Here is a 22,802-nt window from a genome sequence, read left to right on the forward strand (position 1 = left end):
TCGCTGGTCCGAATGTTATTGAATCTGGTAGTAAAACATGGTAGTTTTCCGTATGGCACAATTCCGCCTCGCCTCTTTGAAACAGACGGAAAAGTACCATACTGGAAAAGTACCATACTTAGATATATAATATTTAGCTGCCACAAATGTTTTTGAATCTTGTAATAAAAAATGGTAGTTTTCCGTATGGCACAATTCCGCCTCGCCTCTTCGAAACAGACGGAAAAGTACCATACTTAAATATATAATTTATAGCTGCCACAAATGTTTTTGAATCTTGTAGTAAAATATGGTAGTTTTCCGTATGGCACAATTCCGCCTCGCCTCTTCGAAACAGACGGAAAAGTACCATACCGGAAAAGTGCCATACTTTAAAAAGGACACGTGCTGCTATCTGGCGTCATTTGAGTTAACCGAAGACACTGTTGGAGTTGACAGCGCTGTCTACAGACGAATTATCCACACTATTCTGGGAACAGAGGCGTTGCAGTCATTCCATGGAGTGTGTAAAAAAATATGGCACAATTCCGCCTCGTCCTTTTTCAAGTATGGTACTTTTCCAGTATGGTACTTTTCCGTCTTTTTCGAAGAAGAGAGGCGGAATTGTGCCATACGGAAAAGTACCATACCAGTATGGTACTTTTCCAGTATGGTACTTTTCCGCGCCCCCAGAAAAACTGGAGTTGGGCCGCGCGAAAAATGCTACGAATTTAACATTTTATAAAATATTTTTGGTTTCATTTAGACCAATGAAAGCATAAACGTAGTTAACGCAATGGCTGTCCTTAACTTATATTTATATACTTTTTTAGAGCATAGGTCTTTAAAAATACGACATAAATAATCACCCTTGCAACTCAAAAATTGTTATATTTTAAAAAATTCGCTGCTCCTAAACTAAGTAATGTGCACATATACCAGCTACATCAGTCGATTTCTACAAGCTTTCTCTACAAAATGTACTGTCAACTTTTTCAAAATCGGTCGACAGATTTCCTGTATATGCTTTTCGCAACAACACCATGCATGAAAAACTGGAGTTAGGCCGCGCGAAAAATGCTATGAATTCAAAACTTTATAAAATTTTGTTGGTTTCATTTAGACCAATGAAAGAATAAACGTAGTTGACAAAATGTCTGTTTTTATCAAAAGTTATATTTATTTACTTTTTTAGATCATAGGTCTATAAAAATACTACATTAATAATCACCCTTGCAACTCAAAAATTATTATTAATTTTATAAAATCGCTGCTGCCAAACTAAGTAATGTGCAGATATACCAGCTAAAACAGTCGATTGCTACAAGCTTTCTCAACAAAATGTACTGTCCACTTTTTCAAAATGGGTCGACAGAATTTCTGTATATGCTTTTAGCAACAACTGCGTGCAAGAAAAACTGGAGATGGACCCGCGAAACATGCTACGAATTCAACATTTTATAAAATTTTGTTGGGTTCATTATAACCAATGAAAGAATAAAAACACATCACACAATGTCTGTCCTTATCAAAACTTATATTTATTTAATTTTTCAGAGCATAGGTCTTTAAAATACTACATTAATAATCACCCTTGCAACTCAAAAATTATTATTAATTTAAAAAAATTCGAAGCTGCAAAACTAAGTAATGTGCACATATACCAGCTACATAAGTCGATTGCTACAAGCTTTCTGTACAAAATGTACCGTCCACGTTTTCAAAATGGGTCGTCAGTTTTTCTGTATATGCTTTTCGCAACATCTGCGTGCAAGAAGTGCTGGAGTTGGGCCGCGCGAAAAATGCTACGAATTCAACATTTTAAAAATTTGATTTGGTTTCATTTAGACCAATAAAAGCATAAACTTAGTTCACACAATGTCTGTCCATATCAAAAGTTATATTTATTTACTTTTTTAGAGCATAGGTCTATAAAAATACTACATTAATAATCACCCTTGCAACTCTAAAAGTATTATATTTTAAAAAATTCGCAGCTGACAAACTAAGTAATGTGCACATATACCAGCTACATCAGTCGATTGCTGCAAGCTTTCACTACAAAATGTAGTATCCACGTTTTCAAAATGGGTCGTCAGTTTTTCTGTATATGCTTTTCGCAACATCTGCGTGCAAGAAGTGCTGGAGTTGGGCCGCGCGAAAAATGCTACGAATTCAACATTTTAAAAATTTGATTTGGTTTCATTTAGACCAATGAAAGAATAAACGTAGTTGACAAAATGTCTGTTTTTATCAAAAGTTATATTTATTTACTTTTTTAGATCATAGGTCTATAAAAATACTACATTAAAAATCACCCTTGCAACTCAAAAATTATTATTAATTTTATAAAATTCGCTGCTGCCAAACTAAGTAATGTGCAGATATACCAGCTAAAACAGTCGATTGCTACAAGCTTTCTCAACAAAATGTACTGTCCACTTTTTCAAAATGGGTCGACAGATTTTCTGTATATGCTTTTAGCAACAACTGCGTGCAAGAAAAACTGGAGTTGGACCCGCGAAACATGCTACGAATTCAACATTTTATAAAATTTTGTTGGGTTCATTATAACCAATGAAAGAATAAAAACACATCACCAATGTCTGTCCTTATCAAAACTTATATTTATTTATTTTTTCAGAGTATAGGTCTATAAAAACACTACATTAATAATCACCCTTGTACCTAAAAAAATTATTTTATTTTAAAAAGTTCTCAGCTGTCAAACTAAGTAATGTGCACATATACAAGCTACATAAGTCGATTGCTACAAGCTTTCTGTACAAAATGTACCTTCCACTTTTTCAAAATGGGTCGTCAGATTTTCTGTATATGCTTTTAGCAACAACTGCGTGCAAGAAAATCTGGAATTGGGCCGCGCGTAAAATGCTACGAATTCAACATTTTATAAAATTTTGTTGGTTTCATTTAGACCAATAAAAGCATAAACTTAGTTCACACAATGACTGTCCTTATCAAAACTTATATTTATTTACTTTTTTAGAGCATAGGTCTATAAAAATACTACATTAATAATCACCCTTGCAACTCAAAAATTATTATATTTTAAAAAATTCGCAGCTGACAAACTAATTAATGTGCACATATACCAGCTACATCAGTCAATTGCTGTAAGCTTTCTCTACAAAATGTACTGTCCACATTTTCAAAATGAGTCGACAGATTTTCTGTATATGCTTTTAGAAACAACTCCGTGCAAGAAAATCTGGAGTTGGGCCGCGCGTAAAATGCTACGAATTCAAAATTTTATAAACTTTTATTGGTTTCATTATGACCAATGATAGCATAAACGTAGTTCACACAATGTCTGTACTTATCTAATCTTATATTTAATACTTTTTTAGAGCATAGGTCTATAAAAATACTACATTAATAATCACCCTTGAAACTCAAAAATTATTATATTTTTAAAAATTCGCATCTGACAAACTAAGTGCACATATACCAGCTACATCAGTCAATTGCTGTAAGCTTTCTCTACAAAATGTACTGTCCACTTTTTCAAAATGGGTGGACAGATTTTCTGTATATGCTTTTCGCAACAACTCCGTGCATGAAAAACTGGAGTTGGGCCGCGCGAAAAATGCTACGAATTCAAAATTTTAAAAATATGGTTGGTTTCATTTAGACCAATAAAAGCATAAACTTAGTTCACGCAATGTCTGTCCTTATCAAAACTTATATTTATTTAATTTTTGAGAGCATAGGTCTATAAAAATACTACATTAATAATCACCCTTGCAACTCAAATATTATTATATTTAAAAAAATACGCAGCTGCCAAACTAAGTAATGTGCACATATACCAGCTACATCAGTCGATTGCTACAAGCTTTCTCTACAAAATGTAGTGTCCACTTTTTCAAAATGGGTCGACAGATTTTCTGTATATGCTTGTGCAACAACTCCGTGCATTTTAAACTGGTGTTAGACCGCGCGATAAATGCTATGAATTCAACATTTTATTAAATTTGTTTTGAATTTATTGAACAAAAATAGGTACGGTACCACTTTAACGATCTTGAACCAACCTTAGCGAGTCACCACGTGCTCAAACGATCTGTGTATTTCCAAAAAAAAATCTTGTTAACAAACCAAAATAAATTTGTTTTTTTTTAATTGAAAATACATCTGAGTAGAAAATATAATTATTTAGAATCACACGAGACCAAATATATGTTTTTTTTATCTGCCAACCGCAGCTTTTGTGTTTAACAGATACAATGTTCTATTGTGAATAGATATGCCGAGGCTAAAAATGTATTAAACTTTAGAGTAAACCTGAGATAGTTTGCAGATTTTGTCGCCGTGCTTGTTACAGTTGTGATATTTTATTTGCAACATATTTCACTTTAATATTTCATTTATTTCTTTATTGCAGTCGTGTGAAACGTTTGGGTCAAATTACCTGCCAGTGAGTCTGGTATATGTGCGGCTACAATGTTCTAGGCGCGACTGTACTTACCAAATGCCTTTCCTTCCCCCCCCCCCTCCTTCTCTTCTTCACAGGACCGTTACACACCCTCTTTAAAACGAGTACTACTAGCAAAATTTCCAGGAACTGAGGGCACATGACAACTTGACAAGTAGTCCTTAGCCTCGCATTGACTATTCCACTGCAAAATTCATGAGAATCACAGCACCGCGCAGGGCAGCCACCTTATATCGGCCATCATATCACCAATGTACGCAATTCAAAAGAACAACATTAAAAATGCATATATTTTCTAATCCTAAATGACAATTAATTAAAATTTTGAAATAATACTCCTATATATCGAAAAGGATCGTGGTCATAAGAAAAAGAAATAAGGGACAAATTGGATACTCTGAGTTGGGCAGTCCCACGCGTACGTACCTACACTTTATCACTATTCACTCACAAACTCGCGGCAAATTTTCACAAACTCTCGATCAGTATGAAATGATTGAGCAGGTACCTAAAGAAAAAAGGTAACGTAAATAAACAATAAAAATATGTCACCCCGGTTTTTATGTTACAGCAAAGATAAACAAATGTAAAGAAATTTACTTTAAAAATAATAATAAGTATGTTAGTGTGCAATATTAACTTCCTTGGGTGTTCTTAATTTGAGAAAAGATTTATTTATCTGAAGAGCGATGAAGAAGAAAGAGATACAATTTTTAACGTAGTCCAAGATTAACTTTAACATACCGGCGCAGAAAACTGATTAACTGCAAATATGATTTAGACAAAAGAATGATAGAGAATCATAAGTTTGCTTGTAACAGTGTATATTATGAATTTTGCTTCAGAAAATTGCCATATAGATATATTTTTCAAAAAAAATTATGTATCTTCCATTTTTTTAAAATAACACAAAAAGCAGTTTGTTACATTGCATATACATATATATATATATATATATATATATATATATATATATATATATATATATATATGTACATTTGCTAAACTGCAATGTATACAGCTAGCTATATACGTTATACTTTTTTTGGAAACTAGACGTCAAAAATATTTTTTTTTGAATAAACAAGCATAATTATGTTCAATTTCAACTCATTTGTGGGATTTTCATATTTAGAGATAGCAAAAGTTTTTTCTAGCATCATATTCATTTTGTATACTTACAACATGAATTTTATATATTCTACCAAAGTGTGTTCTAAAATATAAAATGTTTAATAATTTTTAAGAACTACATTTAACATGCATTTTTGTAAAAGCACACGATTATTTTTACTGTGTATGCGCATACAAAGTATAAACACTTAGGAATACTATTCAACTTAATCTGTATATTCTCGTAAGCAAACGGTAACCTTTCCTTACAACTTCGCACATATTTGAAAGAAATTTAAATAAGTGCCTAAACAGTCATGTTCCCAAAATAAAATAAATGTCGATTATGTTTTGCTAAGACACAAAAATGTTTTCTGTAAATTTAGCACAAATATTTAATTAATTTACATGTTTACTGCATGCAAAGCATGAATCTTAAAACGAGACAAGTGTCGTCATAGTTATACCGAGACAGATCATGCTCACTTTGTCAAACCTTTCCTGTAATAATCATCTCGTACATATTATAACAGGAAGTAAATTTATAAGCTATTTAATAAAAAATAAATAAAACCTAGTTTCGAAAATTTTCGTTAATGAAAACCCTTTCTGTAAATAACGTAATTCATTAAAGCAGATGTAAATGTACGAGCAAACATAAATTACATTAATTAAAATGTGCTATTTGCCAAAATATTTAACTGGAATGTTCATGGCGGCAAATGAAAAAAATACAAACAATTTTTGCCATAGCTCATAGCACTTGTAACAAAACCGTTCTTTTCTATAATAATTTATAAAAACTTGCCTGTAAATAATTATTTTCTTTTCTTTAAGTACTAGGCCTAATATAGCATAAACTTTTGGTAGCAAGGCCTTACGCTCACGTATTTACATAAAAACCTAATTCTTTTTAATGTTATTTTACATGCAATTTTTTATGTTCTAAAATATATTTTGGGTCACTTCATTACATTTTTTATGCGGCTATCTATTATTTAGGTATAATGCATTTTAAGTAGAATTGTGTTGGCTTTGGTAGCATCTTGTTCAGCCGAAACTGTTCATCTTTAAAAATTCTTTCAACAAAACTTCATTACAGCTGTAGGCCACGAGATCGCAATATTGCTTGTTTGAAATGTTAAGTAGTCCCAAATTTGGTAATAAAAACTGTGCTGTTTCGTACCACAATGTACAATATATTTTTAGTATTCATGTCAACAATTACAGTCTTTAATATTATGTAAGTATAAAAAATTTGTATTTTATTAATACAATACGAACTGTCTTATTGTTAGAGGCTGTCACAGTGATAATTTTTTTTTTTTAGAACAAAGACTGTATAATATGTTTTACTTTTCAGAACAGAATTTATTACGTTGTTAAAATTAGTGTTTTGTAGTTTTTTGAAGTGTTAAAAAGTACTTGGTAACATGAAATGACCCAAAGAATGTATTCATAGCAGGAACATGATGCTATAGTAGTTTTATACTTATAAATACAGTCTCAGTTATGAGATTAATAATTTTATTCGCGCGACGATTGAGTGTTAACATTAATTTAACATTTACTTATTTATATTAAATGCTCAAAAGCTAGTCTATTAAAAAGAAGACTGATAAATGCTTGTTTGAAACTCTCAGCAAGAAAAATAGTTTCGAGATGGTCGGTGTGTTCAACTTACCGAGCTCGAGGTGGTGTATAACTCATATTATTTGTATTAACACGTTTTCAAAACACTGCTGCTTTTTCGATTGAATTGGACAATTCGATACTTAAGACACATATTAGATGGTTGCAGAATAATCACAACCACCCTCTGTAAGCATGGGCGTAGCTAAGATAGTGTTAGTAAAGCTGGCAAAACATGTTTAAGAACATTACACATGAAAAAAACTGCACTGAAAAAAAAGTAAGTGGGAAGACAAATGTATGTGGGGTTAGACACTCACCTGTCTAGCGAATTTCGTTGACATGCCTCAGCAAAATTTGTGGTCTCGAGATTATCCCAAATCAAATTTTGTACAGTGGCAGAATCAACATTTCTGATTAACATATCAAAAGTTTATCGCCACAAACCTTGTGCGTCACACTAAAAACGTGCAGTTAAGTTCAAAATGACATTTTCTTGCAACGATCCACAGAAATTATTTTTCAAATGCAATTTATGTAGTAGTCTTTCAGTATGATTACGAGTCCATAGGCGTGCCCAGACATTCCATTAGGGGGGGCCCTGCTAAAATTTTAAATCAGAAGCTGAATTTAGAATGTTAAATAGCCTAAATACATTCACTCATTGACTTGTTTATATTTTGTGCAGTAACAACGAGATATGTTTACTAGTTAATATTTATATCCGTATAATTTTAACAATCTTGAAAATATGTTTTTTTTCCCATAGACAATGTTTAAAGGGTACTTACACATTTTCCCCCCTCGAATTTTCCAATAACTTGGTCCAGATATACCTTGAAATGAACTTCTTTTTAGTGAATGCAAACACAGAAATTCAGACAACAGAACTTTAACAAACCTCTTAAAATATATATATTTTTTTGCTTTGAAATACATACATAATCATAAAAAAAATTAAATCAAAATTCTAGATGACACAGACGACACTCAACTCAAGAATAAATTTCTGATATCTTTAAATTAATACTACTGAAAGTTGGGAGTTTAAGATTAAATGGAGAGTATGTAGGGCATTCAATTGATTACAAACACTGACAGTTAATTTTTTTTTCTATTTACGCTCATTAAGGAGATTCGTTCAAGAGATCAAATTAATTTTACTATGTTGTGTTAGTAAATACTAAATGTTTATTCTCAATATATGTTCTAATCTATATTTTAATGTTAAGGGCGCCGTCTGGCTGGAGGATTATGCTCATTTGAGCCACATAAGTCGGGGAGCGATAAGGGTCAACACACACGCTTCATAGCCCCGGCGCCGCCTCTACACACAAGGCACCAAACTTGCGTGCAGCGTTTTCGTCCCACGCTTTTGCCATGGGACTTTAAGTGGTGCGCATGTCGCTCTGGTGGTTTCACTGGTTTTTACATATAACATTTCAAGATATAGTAGTCTGAAAAAAGCCATTTTTGGCCATTTTGAAGGCCTTTGGAAGAATGTTTGCAAAAAAACGCGGGAGCTTGAAAGCACCATAGTCCGACATAGCCTGATGTGTGATTTCTTTTCGTACGAGGTGGACGCACGTGAATTAAATTTTGTAACTAACAGTACGACAAACACTCTGCAACACCGTTTGCGCGCGAGGCAGACGGCGGCCTTAAGTAAAATACTACCGTACAAGTTATGCATTAATGTTACATGCAAAGTGGCTTAGTCATTAATTTCCGTTATTTGAACAAGGGCTCATCGCATAGAATTCGGACACAGCTAGTAGCCATGGCATTGAATATATATGATTTTCAATGGCCATGGCCTCTCATGACCATGAAAATGTGCACATATAATCATCTTTAATCTGCTTTGTAGATCAGGCTGGCGCAGACATACAATTGAATTAGCACAAAAATAGCGCATACGCAGTCATTGGACACACAGTCAGCACGTAACTACAGACTGCATTAAAATATCAAATTTATGTACAATCATATCGAACATTTGTATGATGTTATAATACATACCGCGCCTCAAGTTTACACCCAGCCGTAAGGAAAAGTTGTGGCTAGCCTTCCCTTAGCCTAATATCTTGGAAATCGAAAATCAGATAATTATGTGACTGTGGGGTTTTATTAGACGTAACGAAAGCCAAAATAAAGAATTACAGATTCCAGGATGTACATTTCTCCTTTAAATTAACTGTGTATTGTGTATTAGTTGAGAGTGTTTTACGGCCCTTTAATAGCAACATCTTAAGAGCCGATAAGTGTGATATTAAGTGAAGAACACTATGTCCAAGCTAGGATTTGAAGCCCGGACCCCTCAACACCGCAGACCAGCGCCTAAACGATTACACTATGGGGGCCGGTTACAGATAAACAGGTATAGGTTACAGGCGATCACTGATTTACAGAACTATATTATTAGGAATGTCCCTTACGTGATTACAAAATAATTAGGGGGGGGGGGGGAATTTAAGTCATGTTGTACCTATTGTTATGTACTATGTAATAACAAAACGACGCACAAAAATCAAACTGTTTCCATTTTCAACGAAGTCTGATTCATCTTAGTTTTAAGTTTTGACAACTATTCAGTTTTTGCTACTAAAATAAATAATTTTTGAGAGGGATAGGAGAACCCCGAGAAAACACGCCTACTTGTGGCATCACCCTAGCGTGATTACTATCACGTGCGAAAAGCTGGGAGTGATTCCGCCGGAAATCGAACTCGGAGCATCTTGGTGAAAGGCTTATTCTCTTACCACTTACAAAAAATTTTATGATATGTACCTGGTTGGTAGAAAATTACATTCTTTTCTAACATTATTTCGTACTTTTTAAAATGATCCTCACACGACAGAACAATGAAACTAATTGCACTTTTTTATAATTGATTTTCTCGGGTGCATATTTTTGTTAAGTAGTTGAAAACTAAGGAATACATATTTGTTTAATCTAAACTAAAAAATTCAAACATACATACCTATCCATCGCTAAAATAACGGACCACTGCAAATGAAGCACTCATTCATATTAACATTTTAAAGGCACACCACAAAAGTTTTTTCTACTGTGCTTGACCTGATCTGGCGAAGTCGGAGAAGTCACTGTTTTAAACGAAACAACAATCGTGACAGGTTGGATGAGTTTTCTAACGGATATCGGGTAGAAATCCCGCAGATAGTTTTCAAATCCAGGAAGAAAAAAGATTTTTAAAAAAAGAGAGAAGAAAGATTATCTTGTGTTTACTGGCTACAATCGCATTCTAACTTTTCATAGGCTGCAGTCTGCACGTATTTATGACAGCGATATTGGACGCTATTTATACATGTTGATAACTTCCCCCATTTGTGTCACAGATGCAGGAGAGCAATAAACATTCCCGCGTGTAGGGACCTCATGTTTTAAATAAACTAAGGCGGCTGTATTTCCAGAACGATAAAATGTTTAAAAAATATTGTTAATTAGTACGCTGCAACACTGAAACACAGTTTGAGTGTCACAGGGCCAGGAATATACAATTTGCGTTACGTCCGCCATCTTGAAAATCTTTATTTATTATCCGATTTTAGTGAAAAGTAATTTAAAATAAATAAAAAAATTCAATTAATAAAATTTTAATAAAATATATTTTTAAAACATACATTTACGACATGGAGCTTGGTGTCATTGGTGCAAACTTAGTGAGGGCAAAAAAATTATAAAAATGGTGACCGTTCCTTCCCTCATGGTGGCTGCTGGCAGACTGACTGCCTGCTTGTGAACTTCTCATTTGCAGAACAATGATAAAGTTCTAGCACAAGCCAGAATTTTTTGTATTTTTTTCAATTTTTTCATTTTTATTATAAATTTTTTCTGTGATTTGCTGTTATTATGTAAAACATGTAATGGTTTGGTCCGTGTTTTCCCGATTATTCTTGTTAATATTATGATGGTTTTTCCGCGTGCTCCCGATTATTCTTGTCAATATTATGACTTTCTCCGTGTGCTCCTGATTATTCCCGTGTTTTCTCCAAGTGCTTCTGGTTATTTCTGAAAAACCGATCTCTGTATGAATAATTGTTACCTAATGAGACATGCCATTTTATCCAGAGTTGCAATTAAATTGTGAATTTCTGCTACTAAATCAGCACTTGTAATATTTTTAACAGGTGGAATTAAAAAAAAAATCATTACTCAGTCCGATAATATGTGATAAGACGGATGAGAAACACTATCACGAAGGACGAACTTCCTTGTCCTTGGTGTCTAGCGAAGCCATCATTCTTTTGCGATCGATAGTGAGCATCCCGCATCCCACATAAAATAAATAAATTATGACACAACACAACAAGTGACGACATCTTATGCTAATAATTGAGACTACTTGTAACAAGTTCTTTTGTATGAGATAACTCTCGTCGCTGACTGGAGCTAATGTAGCCAGTTGGAGCCATGTATCCTTGAAGCATCGTACCCTTGTGTTGTGTGTCTCACAACATTTGTTTTTGACGTGACATCTAATAAATTGATGAACGCCGGCTGCACGCACGAAAAAGTGTCCCGTAACGCACATTGTACCGTTACGATGTGTCCCGTTATGCTCATTGTACGCTTACGCCGCATCTATCTCTCTTCCACTCGATTGGAACAACCATCGATTTGACTTTTTCGAGGCACATTAAACTTGAAACACTCCCATTCATTTCCTACTTTTCCTATCATCGTCCTATTCTTAACAAAATAACACAGATTGGAAGAAGTTAAATAGCAAACATGTAAAAAAGTTATAGTTAAAATAATCTGTTCGTTAAAGTAATACACATATTTTAATTAATGAGTGCAAATAAAAGTAAATTTATCAATTGAATTGTAGATTTTATTTCACTCCTTATTTGTATCTACCTATACAAAACAAACATTTTAACAAAAAAAACCGACTTCAAAATAAACAATTCCAACACAAAATAATATGCACTAAAAAGTAAAAAAATAATTGTGTATTCTTCTACAACTTAATAATCAAATTACTTTTTCTACTCATCAATATGTATGTACGATCTATGTGTTTACCACGCAAGAAGGTAGGTATAGGTACCAACCCACTTCAAATATAACTCAACACATACCTATGAATAACAAACTATGATCAAAATGTTTTATAGAGTTCTCCTAAGTAAAATGAAATGAAAAATATTAGACTACTTAAAAGTCAATCAAATTATTACGATAATATAATGTAGTTACAATTATTGTTATTTTTGGAGTCGGTGTCAGCCAAGTATGCTAGTTTATTTAACGTCTAAAAAAATTTTTGATGAAAATTTGCGTATTCTTCTACAACTTAATAATGAACGAGAGATAGATGCGTCACAAGCCCTCTCTGTAAATAGTTTGTTTAGCCCTCTCCCTTGCACGCTCGGACATTTCGGAACGTGGCACATTTTCGTGCGTGCAGCCGGCGTTCATCGATTTATAAGACGTTATCACATCAAAAAATATTTCTTAAAATATTATCTTATTGTTATTGTTAGGTATATTGTAGTGTTTCCTTGGCTGACACCGACTCCAAAAATAACAATAATTGTAACTACATTATATTATCGTAATAATTTGATTGACTTTTAAGTAGTCTAATATTTTTCATTTCATTTTACTTAGGAGAACTCTATAAAACATTTTGATCATAGTTTGTTATTCATAGGTATGTGTTGAGTTATATTTGAAGTGGGTTGGTACCTACCTACCTTCTTGCGTGGTAAACACATAGATCGTACATACATATTGATGAGTAGAAAAAGTAATTTGATTATTAAGTTGTAGAAGAATACACAATTATTTTTTTACTTTTTAGTGCATATTATTTTGTGTTGGAATTGTTTATTTTGAAGTCGGTTTTTTTTGTTAAAATGTTTGTTTATTTTTTTCATTTTTATGGACTCTGAAGTACACGAACTAATTTGTCTGAATATGGGTAGACCTACTAAACGTGCTGATCAAATGAGATTGCGCCGTTTAAAGGAAACAAACAAAGTCAGGGAGAAACGCCTATCTAAACAAAGGAAATCTACATCGAGGACAATCTCAAAAGAGACATGTGAAGAACGCAAAAATAGACTTTCGAAAATGGGACTTTACTCAGAAAAAGTTTTGAACAGGGAAAATATAGAAAAACGTAGTCATCGTCTCGGCTTGATCAACGATCGTCTATCTAATGAGACAGAGGGGCAACGAGCAAAACGTATCAGCTTGATCCACGATCGCCTATCCCAAGAGACGGAGGAACAACGTACCCACCGTCTCGGCTTGATTCACGATCGCCTATCCCAAGAGACGGAGGAGCAACATGCCCACCGACTCGGCTTAATCCACAATCGTCTATCTAATGAGACGGAGGAGCAACGTGCCCACCGACTCGGATTGATTTACGAGCGCTTATCAAACGAAACACCTGAAACTCGTTCACTTCGACTTAGTAGAATGCGACAAGTCACTAATGTTTGTAGGGATATAATAAATGAACAAGCTTTTGAAGAGGCTATTAATATTTTCGCTGATGTACCATGTGCCGTTTGCAAAAAAACTCTATATCCAAAACAGCGTTCCAAATTACCAGCAAGTTTGTATAGTACCTTATTACCTGAAGAACTAATTAATTTAGGTACAATAACTACCTGCACACGCTGTTACAATAATATTAGAAAAAGGAAAATTCCAGCAACTTCATATTGGAATAATATGATGCCTGCAGAAGTACCACATGAACTAGCAAATTTGACAAGTGTTGAAGAAAGGTTTTTAAGTCGAATTACACCATTTTTAAAGTTCGTAAATATAAATACAGGTATGAAGTGTTTTTTTTAATAATAATATATGTTAATGTGCTTCTTCATTATACAGATCATTATAGATTCATGTACCAGTATCGGCCCGTGTTAGTCGTGTCTTATCTGTGTCTTGAAGAACTACCTCTTGAAGTCACGTTTAACCAAATTAAATGAAATTAAAATAACAAACTTTAAAAAAAATGTTGCTATTGCTAATTAGCGCCATGGCAGGCTCCTAAGAATTGAAGAGTTCCGTTACTTTGTCATGGATCCCATGATCAGAACCTAACCAAACTCTCATTAAAATACCCTTGAAGTACGTCTTTTCCAATAAAAAAAAATTATCGAAATCGGTTGGCGTGATATTGAGTTATTCGTCCTTTTGTCGCGCACACATTTAATGAAAATTTAAGACTTATATGGTTTTCTCATGGATGCCATTGTCAGAACTGGACCAAATTTAAATGGGACCACACGGGAAGCACCAGCTTTCAAATGAAAAAAGAATCATCAAAATCGGTTCACCCAGTCGAACGTACTGAGGTAACAAACATAAAAAAAAAAAAAACATACAGTCGAATTGATAACCTCCTCTTTTTTTTTTGAAGTCGGTTAAAAATAGTGATAATTCAATAAAAATGATTCAATTTTATTCATAAAAGTATGCAATCATTTCATCAATTTTTTGTTATGATGTTGTCACGTTAAACTATCGTCCGTAAACCGACTTTACAGACAACCAATTTCTTATCATGTAATTTGTAATAAAAATGAAACATCCATTCCTCAGTTAAATAATATACCTCCAAACAACTGAGAAGCACTAACAAGCAAGACGAACTTCCTTCTCCTTGTTGTCTAGCGAAGCCTTCCATCTTTTACGATCGATAGTGAGCATCCCACATAAAAGAACTAAATTATATTTACCTACAAGCAACTTGTGGCGTCATCTGTTGACAATAATCGGGACTACCTACTTGCAACAATTTCTTTTGCATGAGATAACTTAACTCTCGCTGATGAAATATTAAAAAAATTATATTTAAGTAATGGATCTAATTTAAAACTCTTAGTTTGCATCTGGCATTAGTCTCATTAACTAGTATGAATGTTTTGCAGCAAAGAATTTATTTTGAGAAAGAATGGAAGACTACATGAGAAGAATGACTGTGTTTAAAATCCACTACGCAATATGATAAGTTGTGTTCGATGTAGCAAGTCGTTTACGCGAAGAGAGAGCTTAAAAAGACATGACAGAACTTGTAGGCCTAACGCCAAGCCTGCATACAAGCTAGAGTACAACGATGGATCTACTATTCTAAAGAAGAGTGATCAGCTTTACGACAATAATTTTCCTTGTCTTGGGAGAGATTATGTTCGTGGCTCTTCCGATCTCGACAAAGAACTTAAATTGGAGGATGTTGATGATTTATGGAAGAATGAATACAGTGGAAGAATCCTTAATATGAAAAGTAAGAATACATTCAAGCCGAATTCAAGTAGATCTTTCCTCCTTTGTAAAAATTATGGACTCCTAAAAAGGAAGCATGAAGACGATGAAGAAACTTCGACATCATCGATATCGAATTCTTACGGTAATCTGGGTGAAGACGATGCCTTCTACGGTGATTGTTACAGTGACTCTGAGGCTGTTGACAAAGGCATAGACTGTGATGAAGCACCTAAATCTGACAAGATCGAAGACTGTGACGGTGTCCTGAAACCGAAACGATGGGAACATCGCGTTATAATAAATAAATCTGATAAAGCTTTTTATGATCACTGGGACGATAGTGATATTAAAAGTATTTATAATAAACATGCAAGGAAGCTTGTAGCAAAGAGATTGATTACACATCATGGAAAGATCCAAACATATTGGTTGACCGGCTAAGATTCTACATGGCTCGCTTTGTGAAGGAAACTATTCGTGCATCAAAGAAATATCCTTCATAATCAAAGAACTGAGGGAAGCTGGCTACATACAATAATGGCTTGTTTTACTTGCATTTGTATAATGCCGAGAAATAAATTAACTATTTAAAGTAAAAATTTAATGATTCATTTCTTGTATTCTGATTTCTAACTAGGACTTAGCTCTCGTAACACAGCTTCCTCTTTTTATTGTGCTTCCAAATGTGCGTCCTTTTCGTTAAATGTGCTTCCTTTGGTTGATTGTGCTTCCAAATGTGCTGCCTTTTTGATAGTGATTCCAAATGTGTTTCCTTTTTGTTGATGGTGCTTCCAAAATGTGCTTCCTTTATGTTGGTTGTGCTTCCTTTTCTTTGATGATGCTTAGCTGTCGATGAAGAAGGTCGTGAGGTTCGGAAATGACTGGTCTGTATGTCTGATATTGTTTATGACCCGGTCTCGCGGTCCGAAGATGCTTGGTTAAAATGTATGGATGGCTTTGTACATGAACGGTTTAGAGGTTATTCTAAGTATCGAATAACTAGACTTTCATGTTAGGCATAGTGGCACCGTATTTATTGAGTTGGTCAGGTGTATTGTCTTGAGTTGTTTTTCATAGAGTGAATGATTAATAAACTCTGCGAAAGGTAATGGAAACCAGAATATAAAATTTAATTAATATTTATTTACACTTGACACAGGTCAAGAACCAAACCGAGGACAGGAACCCATATATTCAATATGTAAATTAATGAGTTATTTTTCGGTGAATTTTGGATTTTCCCCCGAATTTATAGGTCAATAAACACAAATTTGCAAGTTGGCGGTCCTAATGGCTTACTGGAGGCTGGTAGTAGAGGATTTTAAGCCTCTTTTAGGATTTAGAACATGATTTATTGAAGTTATTATTTTTTACATAAAATTAATTTTTTTTGTATCACCCAGGGATTGAACCAAGGACAGGAATCGATCGAATCAATCATTACTTTAATGAGTGAATTTTTTGATAAATTTTGAATTCTTCCCCCGGATCTCTAGCTAAATAATTACACCATTCCAAAATGGCGCCCAAATTTAAATATTGTGGGTGCCTCGGTAATAATACATGATTTCTGTACTCTAGTGGGTAAGAATTACACTAACATGGCATCAGCACACTCCAGTAGCTGAAAACAATATGTGGCCTCCAGCAGACGAAAACAATATGGCTGACGTGACATCATACCAGCTGATGAGATATATACCTTGGTATTGGTGGTGGGAGGCCAAGTGACAGGTGGCTTCCATGGAAAAATACTCTATCTATCGAAAAACAATTTAATTTTGCTCTTACCAGTTTCGAACCAAGGACCTCAAGGCGTAAGTGCGTTTTAAAATATTATTTTATTAAAATGTTCTTAGTAAAATTTCTTTTAATTTTTTCCATATTTCTACCATAAATATTACGGTTTTCCAAGATGGAAACCGTAACGAAAAGTGCAACAGAGTTTTTAAAGATTATTTATTAAAATTTAATTAATAATTTTTTTATTAATTATTAAAAAATTTCCCGATTTTCTAGCATTAAAATTATAGTTTTTCAAGATGGCATATATGATGTCATACTGGCTAAAAATATATATACACCTTGACATAAGTGGTGGGGGTCAGTCTGCCAGCAGCCACCATGAGGGAAGGAACGGTCACCATTTTTATAATTTTTTTGCCCTCACTAAGTTTGCACCAAGGACACCAAGCTCTATGTCGTAAATGTATGTTTTAAAAATATTTTGTTATAAAAATTTTAATTGATTCTTTTATTTATTTTAAATTATTTTGCACTAAAATCGGATAATAAATCAATATTTTCAAGATGGCGGACGTAACGGAAATTGCAACGGTGACGTAATATTCCATGATGATGTCAGAGGCTTATCGGAGGCTGTAGACATGGATGCTGTGGCCGGCAGGGCCACATTTTTACTTGTAATTTATTTTTGTTGCTGGTCTCTAGTTTTATATGGTTTTTTATTTCACGTATTTTTACGCCTTTTTTAATTAATGTTAATTTATCTGTAAATTTTTTTAAAATTATATTTGTTTCTGTTAATTAGTTATACGCCTTTTGGTAGCTATCGATTATGAGTTTAAGAACATCGATTGTGTTTCACGTAAATACCACATGGCGAGCGCCCGGCGGCTGGCTGATGACGTCAGACATTCGGCTTGCCGGGAAGAAAAAATCAGCTGGGCCGGCGCGAGAGTGTGCCCAGCGACCGTTGAGGACAGAGCTATGTGACGGTGCGGACTGGTGTGCCGGACGGCAACGGGCGACGAAGAGTATTGGGGTGGAGGCTCCACGCTGGGTGACAGGGCAATGGATTGCCCTGTGATACTGAACTTATCAAGGTAAAGAGAGGCCGCAATTTTGATTTTTACCCTCGTGGTACTGCAGTGGTTTTTGGCAAACCTAGTGAACTGTGTATTTTCCCATACTAAATTTTATTTGGACGGAACTTTTATTAGCCAGTTTGGTGAAGAGGCCCATTTGTTTTCACACGTTGTTCCAGTGTGGGATTTTCTTAAAAAAGGTCGCCCGTTTGCCTGTAGTTGCAATAAAAGTATAAGTTTGGAAGAAACGAACATTTTGCAATTTGTTTTTGAGACTTTGTCATCGGAATTTGCATACGTAAAGTTGGCATTTAGCTAATATATCAGCTTGTGCAGTATTATTAAATGTATGCGATCGGTATTGGACTACATGCGCAGCCTGATGTTGGTTGGTGCGGCCATTCTACGTTTTAATAAAATCATTGGCAAGTTAATAAAGAAGTAAGACTTTGTTTGAAGCTGATGATAAATACTTCTGTGGTAACATGGTTATGTTACGTGAAGAGTTTTTGCTACATTTCCCTTAAAAATAAGATAATTTTTTTTTTGGTCATCGTTCACGCCTTTGTGAATTCGTACCTATGGCCCGGCGTGGCATTAGACTCTGGAGTTGGTGAGGAAGGTCAGGAAGCCAGCGCACGCCTAGGATATTAACTTTGTTTTTTTTGGCAAGTCTTTAGCAACGAACATCTGAAGAAAGACTAAACCGTTGATTGAGAGTTTAAGAACTTTATTTAAATAATTTGTTTGTACTTCAGTATTATTTTTGTAGATTTTTTATATATTTGTATTGATTGTCTTGTTTGATTTTTTGGTATTGGGGCAGTCAGTAAATTTTGATATTTTATAGTGGCCACGCCTCACGCCCTTATATATTTTTATACTTGTTGTTATCAGTATTTATATTTTTACGATTTTTTAAAGGTTATTGTTAGTATCGCAAATGGGGATAAGATGCTGCCATTATTAACGTCAGCTTTTGTAACTAAGCTTGTATGGTTATGTATAGTAAAAATTATTTTTGCAAATTTCTATTTTTTAATAACATACGTCCAAAGTCTTGCCTCTTGTTTGTTTAATGGTTACTCTGCTATTATATCCTTTAAATTTGTTGGCCTGACCCCTGGGCAGTGGTGTGGGGAATTTATATTGTTTAGCTTTTTATGCCTGGTTTTAATATTTATTTTTTCCCTTCGCGCCCAGAGTGAGTCGGGGACGCAACCCCTCTTCCAATTAAGGAGGAAGAAGGGTTACAACCTGCGCCACTCTGCTTGGCAGAGACTTTGGACTTTTGCGATTTTGCTGACTTTTTTGATTTTTTTAATAATGGCAGTTTCTTGGATTTATAAACTTCCCAAAGAACAGGTTTACGCTAATTTGCAAGCAGCGGGAGTAGAGAGTGGTCTGGAGGATGACATTGATACCTTACGCAGGAAATTAAGTACCCACATTAAAGAAGGGAGGAAAAAACCTGTTGAGGAAAATGTGGAGAATTCGGAGATCAGCCAAGTAAATTTATTGAATACTGCTATGCAAAGTAAATTGCTTTTTAAGGAACTGGATAGGTTGCCATCTTTATGCTCCGGTGGGCCAAGAGATTTAATAAAGTTTTGCTTGGGGGTAGATAGTTTGAAAACTAATTGTTGTTTACAAAATGAGCAAGAATTGTTAAGGTGTATTTCGACTAAATGTAGCGGGATCGCTAGAGACGTGATTACGTCAGGTATAAATAAGTCTGTTGGATGGTCGGTAGTGAAAGAGAATTTGTGGGAATATTTGTGCCCTAAGAGGGTGAAGGACGATCTAATTAAGGAATTGATTTTCCGTTTTCAACGGGAAAATGAAAGCACCTTAGAATTTATACAGGATATTAGAAATCACGTTAATATATTTGGTCTGCAGTTAGATGATCACCGTTTTGTAGCTATTATTTTGGAAAATCTAAATCCTGCCATCAGACACGAATGCGCATTTATTGGCAGACCTAATAGTGTGGAGGAACTCAACACTTGGGCTATCCAGGTTGATAATATTTTTTACGCTAAATGTGAATTCGATAAGTGTAAAGGCAAAATCAATTTTAAACCGGTTTGTTTTAAAACGCCGGGTAATGAAAAAATTGATAAGACTTGTTTTAAGTGTAATAAGGTAGGGCATTTTGCTAAGGATTGCTCGGTTTCGGAGGTTAATAAATTTGTTTGTGGTTTTTGTGGCAAATATGGTCATTTAGAAAAATTTTGCTTTAAAAAGAAACCGGAGCAGGAAAGACACAAGACATGTTTTAGGTGTGGCAGCATGGACCATTTGATAAAAAAATGTAATCGCAAGAAAAAATTAGTTTGTGGTTTTTGTAATAAAGATGGTCATAATAGCGGGAAATGTAATTTCCGTAAGGAAGTTAAGAAATATCGATTTAACAATAAGCATAGTTTGGCGGTCATTCAGGCAAAAAGAGGTTTATGTGTCAAAGTTTGGTTGTATGATCGTGAGATAGAAGCTTTACTTGATACGGGGGCTAGTTGTAGTTTCATCCAGCAGAAATTTTTGAGTAATTTGGTGCGCGATCATAAATTTTTGAAAACTAAGATCGTAAGTAGTCAAGGCATTAATGTGGCCATGGCGGACGGGCAAAAGGTTCAGGTAAAGGTGAAAGTATTTTTACATTTTAAATTGGAACATTTATCTTGGACACGTGAATTCTGGGTAATGCCCGATTTGATCCATGAAGTAGTTTTGGGAATGGATTTTTTAAAAGATAGTAAGGCTATAATAGTGTGCGGCGAGAAAGTAATGAGGTTCGATTTTAATGATAAAATTAAGATAAAATTGTGGGAGAATAAAAAAAAAAGAAAGGTGGTTTGTGGTGGTATCGAAGGGTTAGAGCAAAGGTTGGGTGAGAAGGAAAAATTGCAGATACAGCAATTAAGCGAGGAATATAAGGATGTTATCACTACTAAAATTGGCAAATGTACGCTAATGCCATACAAGATCGTGCTGGTAGATGAAACCCCTATTAAATGTGTGCCGTATCAATGTGCACCGCCTAAAATGAAAGCCTTTCGAGAAATTATTAATGATTTACTTGATAATAAGGTAATAGTCCCTTCTAAATCCAATTTTGCCTCACCGGCCTTTTTAGTAGATAAGAAAAATAAGGGCAAATATCGTTTGGTCCTTGACTATCGCCTCCTTAATGACAGGGTAAAACTAGATCCGTTTCCCATGCCTAAAGTTGAAATTGTTTTGCAATATTTGGGAAAAGCCAAGTTTTTTACGGTGCTTGATTTGAACTCGGCGTTTCATCAATGTGAATTAGAAGCAAGTAGTCAGAAATTTACCGGGTTTGTCACTCCCTGGGGGCACTTTGAATGGACTAGAGTGCCTTTTGGGGTGAATTTTGGGGCCCAATGTTTGTCACGAATTTTAGGGCACATATTACAAGAATATCAGTATAAATTTGTAATAAGTTTCTTGGATGATATTTGTGTTTTTTCAAATAGTTTTGAAGAACATATAGAACATATAAGAAAAGTACTTGAGAAACTAAAGGGAGCCGGCTTTACCGTAAATCCGGAAAAAATAGTTTGGGCCCGTAGCGAGATAAAATTTTTAGGATACATAATCCGAGAAGGTGAATTGGTCATGGACCAAGATAAGATAAACCCCATAGTTAATTTCCCGGCCCCCCGTAATGTTAAGGGAGTGATGCGCTTTTTAGGAATGCTTGGTTATTTTTCCCGTTTTATACCGAATTACACTAACCTATGCGCGCCTTTAAATAATTTGAAAAGGAAAGATGTTAAGTTTGTATGGGGGGAAGAGGAAGAACAGGCCTTTAGGAATTTAAAGAAAGCCATAGCTCAACCCCCCATTTTAATACTTCCGGATTTTGAGCAAAAATTTATTGTGCAAGTGGACGCTTCGGGAGTAGGTCTGGGGGCGGTTTTGTTGCAAGAACGTGAGGGAGGTTTAAAACCTGTTATGTATGCTAGTAAATCCCTAAATAAGCACGAGTTAAAATACAGTGTATATGAGAAGGAAGCATTAGCGTGCATATTTGCGTTGGAGAGATTTGAGAGTTTTCTTGAACATGAGAAATTTGAATTATGGACTGACAACCAGGCTTTGACATGGGTTTTTTCCCACCCGCGGCAACTAGGGAAAATAGGGCGGTGGATCATGCGGTTGACGCGTTTTCGTTTTGACCTCAAACATATGAAAGGACAGGATAATGTAGTGGCCGATGCCTTATCGCGCATGTTTGATGAACATGAGTTTCAGTGTAAAGACGAAATGAGAACTGAAGACAAGGAAGAATGTAACATCCTGAGGGAATTCCCTCAAGGATTTATTGATTTGCGCGAAATACAAAAAGAGGATCCTGAGACTAAAGATTTAATAACGCGTTTGGGACAGGATACTACTATAGACTTAGGAATGAAAGACGGGCTTTTGTGTTGGATGAAAGATGGAGAACATAAAGTTTTTGTTCCTAAGGGGGTAAGGAAAATGATAATGCGGTATTACCATGATTC

This window comes from Bacillus rossius, chromosome 15, assembly GCF_032445375.1.
Source record: "Bacillus rossius redtenbacheri isolate Brsri chromosome 15, Brsri_v3, whole genome shotgun sequence".
Classification (NCBI taxonomy): Eukaryota; Metazoa; Arthropoda; class Insecta; order Phasmatodea; family Bacillidae; genus Bacillus; species Bacillus rossius.